Source organism: Rhinoderma darwinii, chromosome 5 (genome assembly GCF_050947455.1).
Source record: "Rhinoderma darwinii isolate aRhiDar2 chromosome 5, aRhiDar2.hap1, whole genome shotgun sequence".
Taxonomy (NCBI): domain Eukaryota; kingdom Metazoa; phylum Chordata; class Amphibia; order Anura; family Rhinodermatidae; genus Rhinoderma; species Rhinoderma darwinii.
Window position 1 is genome coordinate 228,247,104 of NC_134691.1, and position 13,710 is coordinate 228,260,813.

At 47.1% G+C, this 13,710-nt stretch overlaps 5 non-coding genes across 5 annotated transcripts; all 5 read right to left on the bottom strand.

Moving 5' to 3' along the window:
* Positions 1-6,699: 6,699 nt before the first annotated feature.
* LOC142653497 (U2 spliceosomal RNA) lies at positions 6,700-6,890 on the bottom strand. The gene has a single exon (XR_012848427.1). It is a non-coding gene; the product is annotated as a U2 spliceosomal RNA (small nuclear RNA).
* A 1,286-nt stretch (positions 6,891-8,176) lies between these two features.
* Positions 8,177-8,367, bottom strand: LOC142653498 (U2 spliceosomal RNA). The gene has a single exon (XR_012848428.1). It is a non-coding gene; the product is annotated as a U2 spliceosomal RNA (small nuclear RNA).
* A 1,286-nt stretch (positions 8,368-9,653) lies between these two features.
* LOC142653499 (U2 spliceosomal RNA) lies at positions 9,654-9,844 on the bottom strand. Its single transcript, XR_012848429.1, has one exon. It is a non-coding gene; the product is annotated as a U2 spliceosomal RNA (small nuclear RNA).
* A 1,286-nt stretch (positions 9,845-11,130) lies between these two features.
* LOC142653500 (U2 spliceosomal RNA) lies at positions 11,131-11,321 on the bottom strand. Its single transcript, XR_012848430.1, has one exon. It is a non-coding gene; the product is annotated as a U2 spliceosomal RNA (small nuclear RNA).
* Positions 11,322-12,604: 1,283 nt separating this feature from the next.
* Positions 12,605-12,795, bottom strand: LOC142653502 (U2 spliceosomal RNA). The gene has a single exon (XR_012848431.1). It is a non-coding gene; the product is annotated as a U2 spliceosomal RNA (small nuclear RNA).
* Positions 12,796-13,710: the final 915 nt, after the last annotated feature.

Sequence of the window (13,710 nt, forward strand, 5' to 3'; positions counted from 1 at the left end):
ATAGCAGGATAAAATTTATACAGGGCATAAAAGACATAAAAGAATAAAACCATTTTTATTTACAATGTTATGGTATTCCACATTTGCAAACACCACATGGATGTTGCTTCTTTTACCCCTAGCTGCTTTTTGTCCCTAAGATAATAAATGTACATTTCACTTAGGGCATATTTGACACAATTTTTAACATCAATAAAATCATGTTTAAAAAGCAGAATGTTCCTAACCTTCCAGATGGCATTCTTAAAACAGTTTAAAATGATCCAACAGACCATTTGCTGTTTAAAACTTGGGCAGTTAAAAAGACCATAAAACACGTATTCAAATTTAAGATCTTTAAGACCGCAGGCCCATTTCAACAATGGGCCTACCTTCCTCCAAACCTCCTGTGCATATGGGCAGTTCCAAAACAGGTGCATTACCGTCTCGTCGTCACCACACCTGTCTCTCGGGCACTTGGCTCTCGCCACCAGTCCTCGCCTATGCTGGAATTCACGGGTAGGGAGGCACTGGTGAACGATTGCCCAGGCAAGGTCCTTGTGCACATTTGCCATAAATTTCCCGAAAACGTTCCGCCACACCACCTTGGACCTTGCCTGTGAGAAATTTGAAACTGCCAGTGTATCCTCCTGCCGCCTACAGGAGAGTGACACTTTTTTCTGGTCCCCCAATATGTCAGGCTCCAATTCTTGGAGACCTAGGAGCCTGACAGTTTTTTCGAGCACCGCATATTGTTTTGGGGGACACAGAAGCACAGGAGAATTCAAAGGGACACGAAACCATCGTTTAAAAATCATGCCCGTAGCGTACTTTAAAAAGTAGCTAAAAATACCATCAGAATTATACATTTTAAAACAGAAGCAAAAGTATTTAATGTAAAAGAAGTTAAAAAGGTTAGGAACATCTCTCCCGCCATTGTCCTTACATCTGTACATAAAATCACGTTTTAGTTTTTCCATTTTGGAACCCCATAAAAACATAAAACAGATCCTGGTCACTTTTTTAATATATAAAATTGTTGGAGGGAAAACCATAGCTACATAAAGCATTATGGGTAATAAAACAGATTTAATTATTAAAACTTTTCCCTCCATGGTGAGATTTCTCAAATTCCACATTAAAACCTTTTTTTCCATTTTGGCAATTACTGAATCCCAATTGGGTCTCCCATCGTTTTCTTGATTAAAAACAATTCCTAAAATTTTTATCTGATCCTGCTGCATGTTAACTCCTGGTGTCACAGAGGAATCCCATACACCAGTATAAAAACAGTCACATTTATCAACGTTTAATTTAAAACCAGAGGCTTCACAAAAAAAGCCGGTGTTCCTCAATGCCCTTCTCATAGAAGCGGCGTCTGGGCATAGGATGGTGGCGTCATCCATATAGCCTAGGATTTTTACCTGGTTCCCCCTTCCTCCAGGTATGGGCACGCCTCTGATGACTTTATCATCTCTTATTAGGGTGAACAGAGGTTCAATGGCACAAATAAAAAGGAGCGGAGACAACGGGCACCCCTGTTTCACCCCTGATAAAAGAGGAACACCTTTAGTTAAAAATCCGTTGATAGAAATTTGGCTAAAACAGGATCGATATAAAAGCTTAATACGTGTTAAAATAATTTCAGGAACAGCCATCTTTTTAAGAACCATAAAAAGATATTCATGGGAGACCCGGTCAAAAGCCTTCTCGAAATCTAAGGATAAAATAGCAAGGCTTTGACCCCTTTCTTTAAAATACCAAATGATGTCACGTAAAATATTCAGGGACTCAGTAATTGACCTCCCAGGTACCCCACATACCTGGTTTGGATGGATTAATTTATGAATAAAAGGTTTAAAACGGATTGTTATTAGTTTAGCTAAAATTTTACAATCAACGTTTAAAAGAGTAATAGGGCGCCAGTTTTTTAACTGGTCCTTCTCACCTTTTTTAAAAATTAAGGACACAATCCCCCTCCTCCAGGAAGGGGGCAGCTCTTCAGTAATAAAAACTTCCTTATACAATAAAAACATGTCATTCTTTAAAATTTCCCAAAAAGCATGATAAAATTCGATGGGCAGACCATCTTCCCCAGGAGCTTTCCCATTAGAAAAACTTTTAAAAGCAAATAAAAGTTCCTCCAAGGTAATATTACGGGATAAAACTTCCTGGTCTAAAATATCTAGCTTGGCATCAAGGGAATTAAGAACATGTTCTAAAAAGGAAGGATCAATATTTTTCTTGTTAAAAAGAGATTGGTAGAAATTAAAAGCAGAATTTAAAATGCCGACCATAGTGGTTTCTCCTTCAAGGTTTAAAATGACATCTCGTTTATCCATTACCTTTTTGAAGAAGAACCGGGAACACTTCTCGCCATCCTCGAGGTACTTTACATGTGAATTAAAAATTATTTGTTTCCCTTTCTCTTCTATGGCATGTTTTATTTCAGCTTTAAGATTTAAAATATCATCATCAACATCCATACCAATCTCCTTCAATTTAAAAAGTACATGTAAACGTTTATTAAGAACATAAAACCATTGTTTTTTCTCTTTTGCTTTCTTCTTACCTGCTCGAATAAAAAAAGCTCTGATTTTGGGTTTAATGCCCTCCCACCAGTGTAGCATAGGCTGACTGGGCGCTCTATGGGACTGCCAACACTGGTAGGTCCGCACAAACTCCTCTTTAATGATGGGGTCCTCCAGGAGTGTGGTGTTTAGTCTCCAGGGACCCCTACAAGCTTTTTGCTCTCCCTCTAGCTCCAGGTGCACCGAAAGGAGCTTGTGATCAGATAAAATATTTGTTAAAAGCAAACATTTTTTGGGAATAAAACTATTAGAAGTGAAAATAAAATCAATTCTGGAGCTCACTCTTCCATTGGACCAGGTGGGGCCTGGGTCCGCAGGCAAGAGTTCCCTCCAGCAATCTTTCAATTTAAAATCACCAATAAAATTCTTGAGCAGGTAAGAAGTACGGTCAATTTTTCGATTAAAATCCCCACCCTGCCGGTGTTCTCCATCACGTACACAGTTAAAATCACCACCCACCAGCAGGGGGGTAGACCCAACACAAAACAATGGTAAAATCTCTAATAGTTCTGCCCTCTCCTGTTTGGTAGGAGGGGCATAAACGTTTAAAACACGAATTAAAATTCCATTAAAAAGCAAATGTATTAAAATAGCTCTGCCGGGCATGATTTCAGTCACTGTTTGGATGGAGATAAAACGACCTCGGCAGAGCAATCCAACCCCCGCAGAGCGACAGTCATTTCCACCAGACCAGACTGAGGGGCCTAGTTTCCAGTCCATCTTTAAATCTTGATATTCCAAGTCATTAGGGATTCCACATTCTTGAAGCAGGCAAAGGTCAAAGTCCACAGTCTCTAAAAATGAAAATAAAGCAGTCCTGCGGACAGGGCTCTTTAGGGACCTCACATTTAGTGAGGCGACTTTGATAGGAACCAACATAGTCTTAGTTGAGGTCAGAGTCCGAACCAGAAGAGTCGTACTCGGAGATCAGCTGCGAGTCTGGACCCCCTTTTTGAGGGGTCAATAAATCTTGGATGTTGGTAGGGTCAGAGCCAGATACGTGGGCGGCTCCAACCCCCACACTGCTCTCATCCGAACTCCGATAGGCAGCTTTCCTCCGAACTCCGGACTCCTCTTCCTCTCGCTGTCTCTTTGCAGAATGGCTCCTATCCATCTCCTCGAAGTCGCTCTCACCCATCTCTGGCCCCTGGCTGAAGATATCGCTGATGTCCTTACTGGGCAGCTGCACAGGGGCCTGTGAGGTCCCATCACTCTTGGCAACCTTTGCCTGCTTACGGGGAGCCTTCATCGCAAGCCCCTCCACAACCGCAGTGGAGGAACTTTGCTCCGACCCCCCCGTTGACCGGTAATGGTCAAAACGAGGCTCCAATCCAGCATATTTTAGGGTTTTCTTAATGGAGCCCTCGTCTGACACAGAGTGTCTCCGCTCCATGCCCACACTCTTGGGACAGGCGTCAGGTCCTACTGCAGAACCTACGGAGCCACGACGCCTGTCGCTAACCACTGCCTCAACAGGGTCCACTGCAGGCGGAGCAGAGGACCTGTTTGCAGAGGTGCCGGTCAACTTATGTCCAGCAGAGTCAGAATTCCTCCTGCTCTGCCTGGACCCGGTGGAATCCCTATGGCCGTCCCTCGAGGCTGACATCGGTGGGCCCCCCGATGGAGCTGTGAAGGACTTTGGCCTGGACCCCTCAGTCGTCAATGCTCGTTTTGGGGCATTACCAGCGGCGTCTGCACATGTTGCAAACTGCCGCTCTGGCCCTGGTCTGGGTGGCCCAGATTTCGCTCTGCGGGGGCAATCTTTAAAAGCATGCCCAGTCATGCCGCACAGATTGCACAACACCTCGGAACTGCATTTTGCCGCCACGTGTCCAACCTGGCCACACCTGTTACACTGCACCACATGGGGCCGGTCACAATGTTCTCTGGTGTGGCCATATCTCAAGCAGTTCCGGCAGGCTATTGGCATCTGGGGGTAAAATAAGAATCCTCGATTCTTCCCAATGGCAAAGTTCTGGGGTGGGTGATGTAAGCCTCCAATGCCATTGGGATCCTGGCGGAACTTCACCCAATATTTCCTTTTGCCGTTCCAGAAGCTCTGGGTGTTCAAGATTTTGTGTGAGAAGCGGACCTCCCTGCAGTAACGACTGAGGAAGGTTTCAATGTCACACTCTGAGACAAATGGACTGAACATGCACATCACGAGCGGGACTTCTTCCTCCCCGTAGAGGAATAAAAAGTTCAGTCCATTTAGCCGCTCCTCACTCTGGTCCGCATCAGACAATCTTTTGTGCATGTTGTCGCAACATGCCGCGGCCGTAAAGGATATGGTGTACCGACCGCGGCTTTCCTGGTCATTGAGACACAGGATGTCCGCCCGCTTGAGCCCCAGGAAGTCCAGCAGAATCACCTCCACAATGAAGCGAAGGTTCTTCCGCTGGCGATGGCCTTCTTCCACCTCGATGCGGACGGACTGGCGCAACCGGGTGTCCCCGGATGCAAATCCAAATGTAAATGGCATTTTCAGTGCCTGGGGGCTAAGCCTGTCCCTTATAGCAGCAAGGGCTCAGATTCCACAATTAAGTGGAACCCTCCCCCAAGGCCAAGGATTAGGGTACCCCAGACACCTACGAAGCCCGATAAACGCCCTCGGAACGCTCTTAGAAAAACGCCTCAAGGCCGGTTGACCTCTTGGGTAAGGCGCGATCGCAACTCGTTGTCCGGGGGCTAAGCCCACTCCCCAAATAGCAGCAAGGGGGTGAAGTCTCTCTGTGAAAAGAGACGATCCCCCAAGGCCAAGGAGCAGGGTACCCCGGACACCTCCCAACAAAACCAGATGCAGAAATACTACACCTGATCTTGCCAAAAGGCCGAGAAGCGATAACCCGAGCGGCCCTTGCCTTGCCCGAGCCTGTCCCATACTGCTGTTCACCCCTTGCAGCGATTCAGCCTACTCCTAGGCAATTCCATGGGGCCCTGCAGGCTCACACACATTTACAGCTACTAAGCGGGAGGTGAATAAAGGCCGGAGAGGAAGCCAGACAGGATTTGCTTCTTTTGCTTGCACCACAATGCAGTGCTGAAAGAGGAGGAATCTACATAAAAACGCCTTCCTGGCAACGCCCAAATGCCCTCCTGCCATGCAGATAAACACTGGCAGCGGCAGCAAGTGCATGCCCACAGCCACCCCTTGTTCCTTCACACCTTGTATCAGCTTTAATCCAGTCCTGTGCTGCCTGCTGAGCAGCACTGAACAACACTGCCTGGGCCCAGGCTTTTATCTCTGAGGCAGGCCCCATTATGATGTCAGAAAGCTGGCTCTGGAATCCTGAGGGCTCCACTATGACACGTGCAAAGTTCCGTCTGAACTTTATATAAGACTGTGAGGCTCAGTCAGTCACTCAGTGTTGCCTGAGAGGGCAACACTGCAACAGCCGGCCGCCAGGCTGTCTTTTTTTTGCACATTTATTTGCCTCCAGGAGGCCACAAGAGGGAGACAAGGGACTGCAAAATGGAAAATAGGCATCCACCAACTTTACAGACAACTTCTCTTTGCTCCTACAACCTCCATCCTTGCACAGTTTGTTATTCTTCCAGGTAACATAGTAACAAATCCAAATTGCTGCTCTCTTTGTAGGCAAGCAAGGGTTTGTTGCAACTGCAATTCTTACTTCTTCTTGAAATGTAGGGACGACAGTACATTCCATCACATCCACCTAGTGTACACAGGTAGGTCCATTGTGGCGGGTAGGCGGCTGGCTGCTTTAATGGCTGTTTGCTGTTCCCCTACTCCACTCCACTCCACTATTTGACTGTGGTGCTGCATCAATCAGTGGCTGGCTCAGGTGCAGCTCTTTAACTTACCTAGGAGGGAGGGAGGGAGGGAGGGCGGAGAGAAGACAAGGAAGGTGAATGAGCTGTTCCAATGTGAAATGCCGGAAACACAGAAACACAGAAGACACACACACACACACACACAACAAGAGGTGGCAATGTATTCATTAATTGCATTTAATAAATGAGCTCATTATCACACATGACTGTACAAATGCATTGTCCAACAGGTGTTGAAATAATGGGATTAAAAGGGGAGATCCCTTCAGAAAGACAGAAACAATGGCAAAGAGAAAAAACACTTTTGGAATCTGATTTTAGTCAACACATAAGGGAAGGGTGCACCGGTCCTGGAAATACTGCAATACCAGGTCAATGCGTGGAGTGGACAGAGCAAGCTCTATTTCCATCTCCCTGTTCTAAAAATCCATTTAATATATGGTCCCCAGATAGGGGACGTATCAGATATTAAACTGATAAGAACAGATACTACACTTGATCTTAGCCAAAAGGCCGAGAAGCGATAACCCGAGCGGCCCTTGCCTTGCCCGAGCCTGTCCCATACTGCTGTTCACCCCTTGCAGCGATTCAGCCTACTCCTAGGCAATTCCATGGGGCCCTGCAGGCTCACACACATTTACAGCTACTAAGCGGGAGGTGAATAAAGGCCGGAGAGGAAGCCAGACAGGATTTGCTTCTTTTGCTTGCACCACAATGCAGTGCTGAAAGAGGAGGAATCTACATAAAAACGCCTTCCTGGCAACGCCCAAATGCCCTCCTGCCATGCAGATAAACACTGGCAGCGGCAGCAAGTGCATGCCCACAGCCACCCCTTGTTCCTTCACACCTTGTATCAGCTTTAATCCAGTCCTGTGCTGCCTGCTGAGCAGCACTGAACAACACTGCCTGGGCCCAGGCTTTTATCTCTGAGGCAGGCCCCATTATGATGTCAGAAAGCTGGCTCTGGAATCCTGAGGGCTCCACTATGACACGTGCAAAGTTCCGTCTGAACTTTATATAAGACTGTGAGGCTCAGTCAGTCACTCAGTGTTGCCTGAGAGGGCAACACTGCAACAGCCGGCCGCCAGGCTGTCTTTTTTTTGCACATTTATTTGCCTCCAGGAGGCCACAAGAGGGAGACAAGGGACTGCAAAATGGAAAATAGGCATCCACCAACTTTACAGACAACTTCTCTTTGCTCCTACAACCTCCATCCTTGCACAGTTTGTTATTCTTCCAGGTAACATAGTAACAAATCCAAATTGCTGCTCTCTTTGTAGGCAAGCAAGGGTTTGTTGCAACTGCAATTCTTACTTCTTCTTGAAATGTAGGGACGACAGTACATTCCATCACATCCACCTAGTGTACACAGGTAGGTCCATTGTGGCGGGTAGGCGGCTGGCTGCTTTAATGGCTGTTTGCTGTTCCCCTACTCCACTCCACTCCACTATTTGACTGTGGTGCTGCATCAATCAGTGGCTGGCTCAGGTGCAGCTCTTTAACTTACCTAGGAGGGAGGGAGGGAGGGAGGGCGGAGAGAAGACAAGGAAGGTGAATGAGCTGTTCCAATGTGAAATGCCGGAAACACAGAAACACAGAAGACACACACACACACACACACAACAAGAGGTGGCAATGTATTCATTAATTGCATTTAATAAATGAGCTCATTATCACACATGACTGTACAAATGCATTGTCCAACAGGTGTTGAAATAATGGGATTAAAAGGGGAGATCCCTTCAGAAAGACAGAAACAATGGCAAAGAGAAAAAACACTTTTGGAATCTGATTTTAGTCAACACATAAGGGAAGGGTGCACCGGTCCTGGAAATACTGCAATACCAGGTCAATGCGTGGAGTGGACAGAGCAAGCTCTATTTCCATCTCCCTGTTCTAAAAATCCATTTAATATATGGTCCCCAGATAGGGGACGTATCAGATATTAAACTGATAAGAACAGATACTACACTTGATCTTAGCCAAAAGGCCGAGAAGCGATAACCCGAGCGGCCCTTGCCTTGCCCGAGCCTGTCCCATACTGCTGTTCACCCCTTGCAGCGATTCAGCCTACTCCTAGGCAATTCCATGGGGCCCTGCAGGCTCACACACATTTACAGCTACTAAGCGGGAGGTGAATAAAGGCCGGAGAGGAAGCCAGACAGGATTTGCTTCTTTTGCTTGCACCACAATGCAGTGCTGAAAGAGGAGGAATCTACATAAAAACGCCTTCCTGGCAACGCCCAAATGCCCTCCTGCCATGCAGATAAACACTGGCAGCGGCAGCAAGTGCATGCCCACAGCCACCCCTTGTTCCTTCACACCTTGTATCAGCTTTAATCCAGTCCTGTGCTGCCTGCTGAGCAGCACTGAACAACACTGCCTGGGCCCAGGCTTTTATCTCTGAGGCAGGCCCCATTATGATGTCAGAAAGCTGGCTCTGGAATCCTGAGGGCTCCACTATGACACGTGCAAAGTTCCGTCTGAACTTTATATAAGACTGTGAGGCTCAGTCAGTCACTCAGTGTTGCCTGAGAGGGCAACACTGCAACAGCCGGCCGCCAGGCTGTCTTTTTTTTGCACATTTATTTGCCTCCAGGAGGCCACAAGAGGGAGACAAGGGACTGCAAAATGGAAAATAGGCATCCACCAACTTTACAGACAACTTCTCTTTGCTCCTACAACCTCCATCCTTGCACAGTTTGTTATTCTTCCAGGTAACATAGTAACAAATCCAAATTGCTGCTCTCTTTGTAGGCAAGCAAGGGTTTGTTGCAACTGCAATTCTTACTTCTTCTTGAAATGTAGGGACGACAGTACATTCCATCACATCCACCTAGTGTACACAGGTAGGTCCATTGTGGCGGGTAGGCGGCTGGCTGCTTTAATGGCTGTTTGCTGTTCCCCTACTCCACTCCACTCCACTATTTGACTGTGGTGCTGCATCAATCAGTGGCTGGCTCAGGTGCAGCTCTTTAACTTACCTAGGAGGGAGGGAGGGAGGGAGGGCGGAGAGAAGACAAGGAAGGTGAATGAGCTGTTCCAATGTGAAATGCCGGAAACACAGAAACACAGAAGACACACACACACACACACACAACAAGAGGTGGCAATGTATTCATTAATTGCATTTAATAAATGAGCTCATTATCACACATGACTGTACAAATGCATTGTCCAACAGGTGTTGAAATAATGGGATTAAAAGGGGAGATCCCTTCAGAAAGACAGAAACAATGGCAAAGAGAAAAAACACTTTTGGAATCTGATTTTAGTCAACACATAAGGGAAGGGTGCACCGGTCCTGGAAATACTGCAATACCAGGTCAATGCGTGGAGTGGACAGAGCAAGCTCTATTTCCATCTCCCTGTTCTAAAAATCCATTTAATATATGGTCCCCAGATAGGGGACGTATCAGATATTAAACTGATAAGAACAGATACTACACTTGATCTTAGCCAAAAGGCCGAGAAGCGATAACCCGAGCGGCCCTTGCCTTGCCCGAGCCTGTCCCATACTGCTGTTCACCCCTTGCAGCGATTCAGCCTACTCCTAGGCAATTCCATGGGGCCCTGCAGGCTCACACACATTTACAGCTACTAAGCGGGAGGTGAATAAAGGCCGGAGAGGAAGCCAGACAGGATTTGCTTCTTTTGCTTGCACCACAATGCAGTGCTGAAAGAGGAGGAATCTACATAAAAACGCCTTCCTGGCAACGCCCAAATGCCCTCCTGCCATGCAGATAAACACTGGCAGCGGCAGCAAGTGCATGCCCACAGCCACCCCTTGTTCCTTCACACCTTGTATCAGCTTTAATCCAGTCCTGTGCTGCCTGCTGAGCAGCACTGAACAACACTGCCTGGGCCCAGGCTTTTATCTCTGAGGCAGGCCCCATTATGATGTCAGAAAGCTGGCTCTGGAATCCTGAGGGCTCCACTATGACACGTGCAAAGTTCCGTCTGAACTTTATATAAGACTGTGAGGCTCAGTCAGTCACTCAGTGTTGCCTGAGAGGGCAACACTGCAACAGCCGGCCGCCAGGCTGTCTTTTTTTTGCACATTTATTTGCCTCCAGGAGGCCACAAGAGGGAGACAAGGGACTGCAAAATGGAAAATAGGCATCCACCAACTTTACAGACAACTTCTCTTTGCTCCTACAACCTCCATCCTTGCACAGTTTGTTATTCTTCCAGGTAACATAGTAACAAATCCAAATTGCTGCTCTCTTTGTAGGCAAGCAAGGGTTTGTTGCAACTGCAATTCTTACTTCTTCTTGAAATGTAGGGACGACAGTACATTCCATCACATCCACCTAGTGTACACAGGTAGGTCCATTGTGGCGGGTAGGCGGCTGGCTGCTTTAATGGCTGTTTGCTGTTCCCCTACTCCACTCCACTCCACTATTTGACTGTGGTGCTGCATCAATCAGTGGCTGGCTCAGGTGCAGCTCTTTAACTTACCTAGGAGGGAGGGAGGGAGGGAGGGCGGAGAGAAGACAAGGAAGGTGAATGAGCTGTTCCAATGTGAAATGCCGGAAACACAGAAACACAGAAGACACACACACACACACACACAACAAGAGGTGGCAATGTATTCATTAATTGCATTTAATAAATGAGCTCATTATCACACATGACTGTACAAATGCATTGTCCAACAGGTGTTGAAATAATGGGATTAAAAGGGGAGATCCCTTCAGAAAGACAGAAACAATGGCAAAGAGAAAAAACACTTTTGGAATCTGATTTTAGTCAACACATAAGGGAAGGGTGCACCGGTCCTGGAAATACTGCAATACCAGGTCAATGCGTGGAGTGGACAGAGCAAGCTCTATTTCCATCTCCCTGTTCTAAAAATCCATTTAATATATGGTCCCCAGATAGGGGACGTATCAGATATTAAACTGATAAGAACAGATACTACACTTGATCTTAGCCAAAAGGCCGAGAAGCGATAACCCGAGCGGCCCTTGCCTTGCCCGAGCCTGTCCCATACTGCTGTTCACCCCTTGCAGCGATTCAGCCTACTCCTAGGCAATTCCATGGGGCCCTGCAGGCTCACACACATTTACAGCTACTAAGCGGGAGGTGAATAAAGGCCGGAGAGGAAGCCAGACAGGATTTGCTTCTTTTGCTTGCACCACAATGCAGTGCTGAAAGAGGAGGAATCTACATAAAAACGCCTTCCTGGCAACGCCCAAATGCCCTCCTGCCATGCAGATAAACACTGGCAGCGGCAGCAAGTGCATGCCCACAGCCACCCCTTGTTCCTTCACACCTTGTATCAGCTTTAATCCAGTCCTGTGCTGCCTGCTGAGCAGCACTGAACAACACTGCCTGGGCCCAGGCTTTTATCTCTGAGGCAGGCCCCATTATGATGTCAGAAAGCTGGCTCTGGAATCCTGAGGGCTCCACTATGACACGTGCAAAGTTCCGTCTGAACTTTATATAAGACTGTGAGGCTCAGTCAGTCACTCAGTGTTGCCTGAGAGGGCAACACTGCAACAGCCGGCCGCCAGGCTGTCTTTTTTTTGCACATTTATTTGCCTCCAGGAGGCCACAAGAGGGAGACAAGGGACTGCAAAATGGAAAATAGGCATCCACCAACTTTACAGACAACTTCTCTTTGCTCCTACAACCTCCATCCTTGCACAGTTTGTTATTCTTCCAGGTAACATAGTAACAAATCCAAATTGCTGCTCTCTTTGTAGGCAAGCAAGGGTTTGTTGCAACTGCAATTCTTACTTCTTCTTGAAATGTAGGGACGACAGTACATTCCATCACATCCACCTAGTGTACACAGGTAGGTCCATTGTGGCGGGTAGGCGGCTGGCTGCTTTAATGGCTGTTTGCTGTTCCCCTACTCCACTCCACTCCACTATTTGACTGTGGTGCTGCATCAATCAGTGGCTGGCTCAGGTGCAGCTCTTTAACTTACCTAGGAGGGAGGGAGGGAGGGCGGAGAGAAGACAAGGAAGGTGAATGAGCTGTTCCAATGTGAAATGCCGGAAACACAGAAACACAGAAGACACACACACACACACACACACACAAGAGGTGGCAATGTATTCATTAATTGCATTTAATAAATGAGCTCATTATCACACATGACTGTACAAATGCATTGTCCAACAGGTGTTGAAATAATGGGATTAAAAGGGGAGATCCCTTCAGAAAGACAGAAACAATGGCAAAGAGAAAAAACACTTTTGGAATCTGATTTTAGTCAACACATAAGGGAAGGGTGCACCGGTCCTGGAAATACTGCAATACCAGGTCAATGCGTGGAGTGGACAGAGCAAGCTCTATTTCCATCTCCCTGTTCTAAAAATCCATTTAATATATGGTCCCCAGATAGGGGACGTATCAGATATTAAACTGATAAGAACAGATACTACACTTGATCTTAGCCAAAAGGCCGAGAAGCGATAACCCGAGCGGCCCTTGCCTTGCCCGAGCCTGTCCCATACTGCTGTTCACCCCTTGCAGCGATTCAGCCTACTCCTAGGCAATTCCATGGGGCCCTGCAGGCTCACACACATTTACAGCTACTAAGCGGGAGGTGAATAAAGGCCGGAGAGGAAGCCAGACAGGATTTGCTTCTTTTGCTTGCACCACAATGCAGTGCTGAAAGAGGAGGAATCTACATAAAAACGCCTTCCTGGCAACGCCCAAATGCCCTCCTGCCATGCAGATAAACACTGGCAGCGGCAGCAAGTGCATGCCCACAGCCACCCCTTGTTCCTTCACACCTTGTATCAGCTTTAATCCAGTCCTGTGCTGCCTGCTGAGCAGCACTGAACAACACTGCCTGGGCCCAGGCTTTTATCTCTGAGGCAGGCCCCATTATGATGTCAGAAAGCTGGCTCTGGAATCCTGAGGGCTCCACTATGACACGTGCAAAGTTCCGTCTGAACTTTATATAAGACTGTGAGGCTCAGTCAGTCACTCAGTGTTGCCTGAGAGGGCAACACTGCAACAGCCGGCCGCCAGGCTGTCTTTTTTTTGCACATTTATTTGCCTCCAGGAGGCCACAAGAGGGAGACAAGGGACTGCAAAATGGAAAATAGGCATCCACCAACTTTACAGACAACTTCTCTTTGCTCCTACAACCTCCATCCTTGCACAGTTTGTTATTCTTCCAGGTAACATAGTAACAAATCCAAATTGCTGCTCTCTTTGTAGGCAAGCAAGGGTTTGTTGCAACTGCAATTCTTACTTCTTCTTGAAATGTAGGGACGACAGTACATTCCATCACATCCACCTAGTGTACACAGGTAGGTCCATTGTGGCGGGTAGGCGGCTGGCTGCTTTAATGGCTGTTTGCTGTTCCCCTACTCCACTC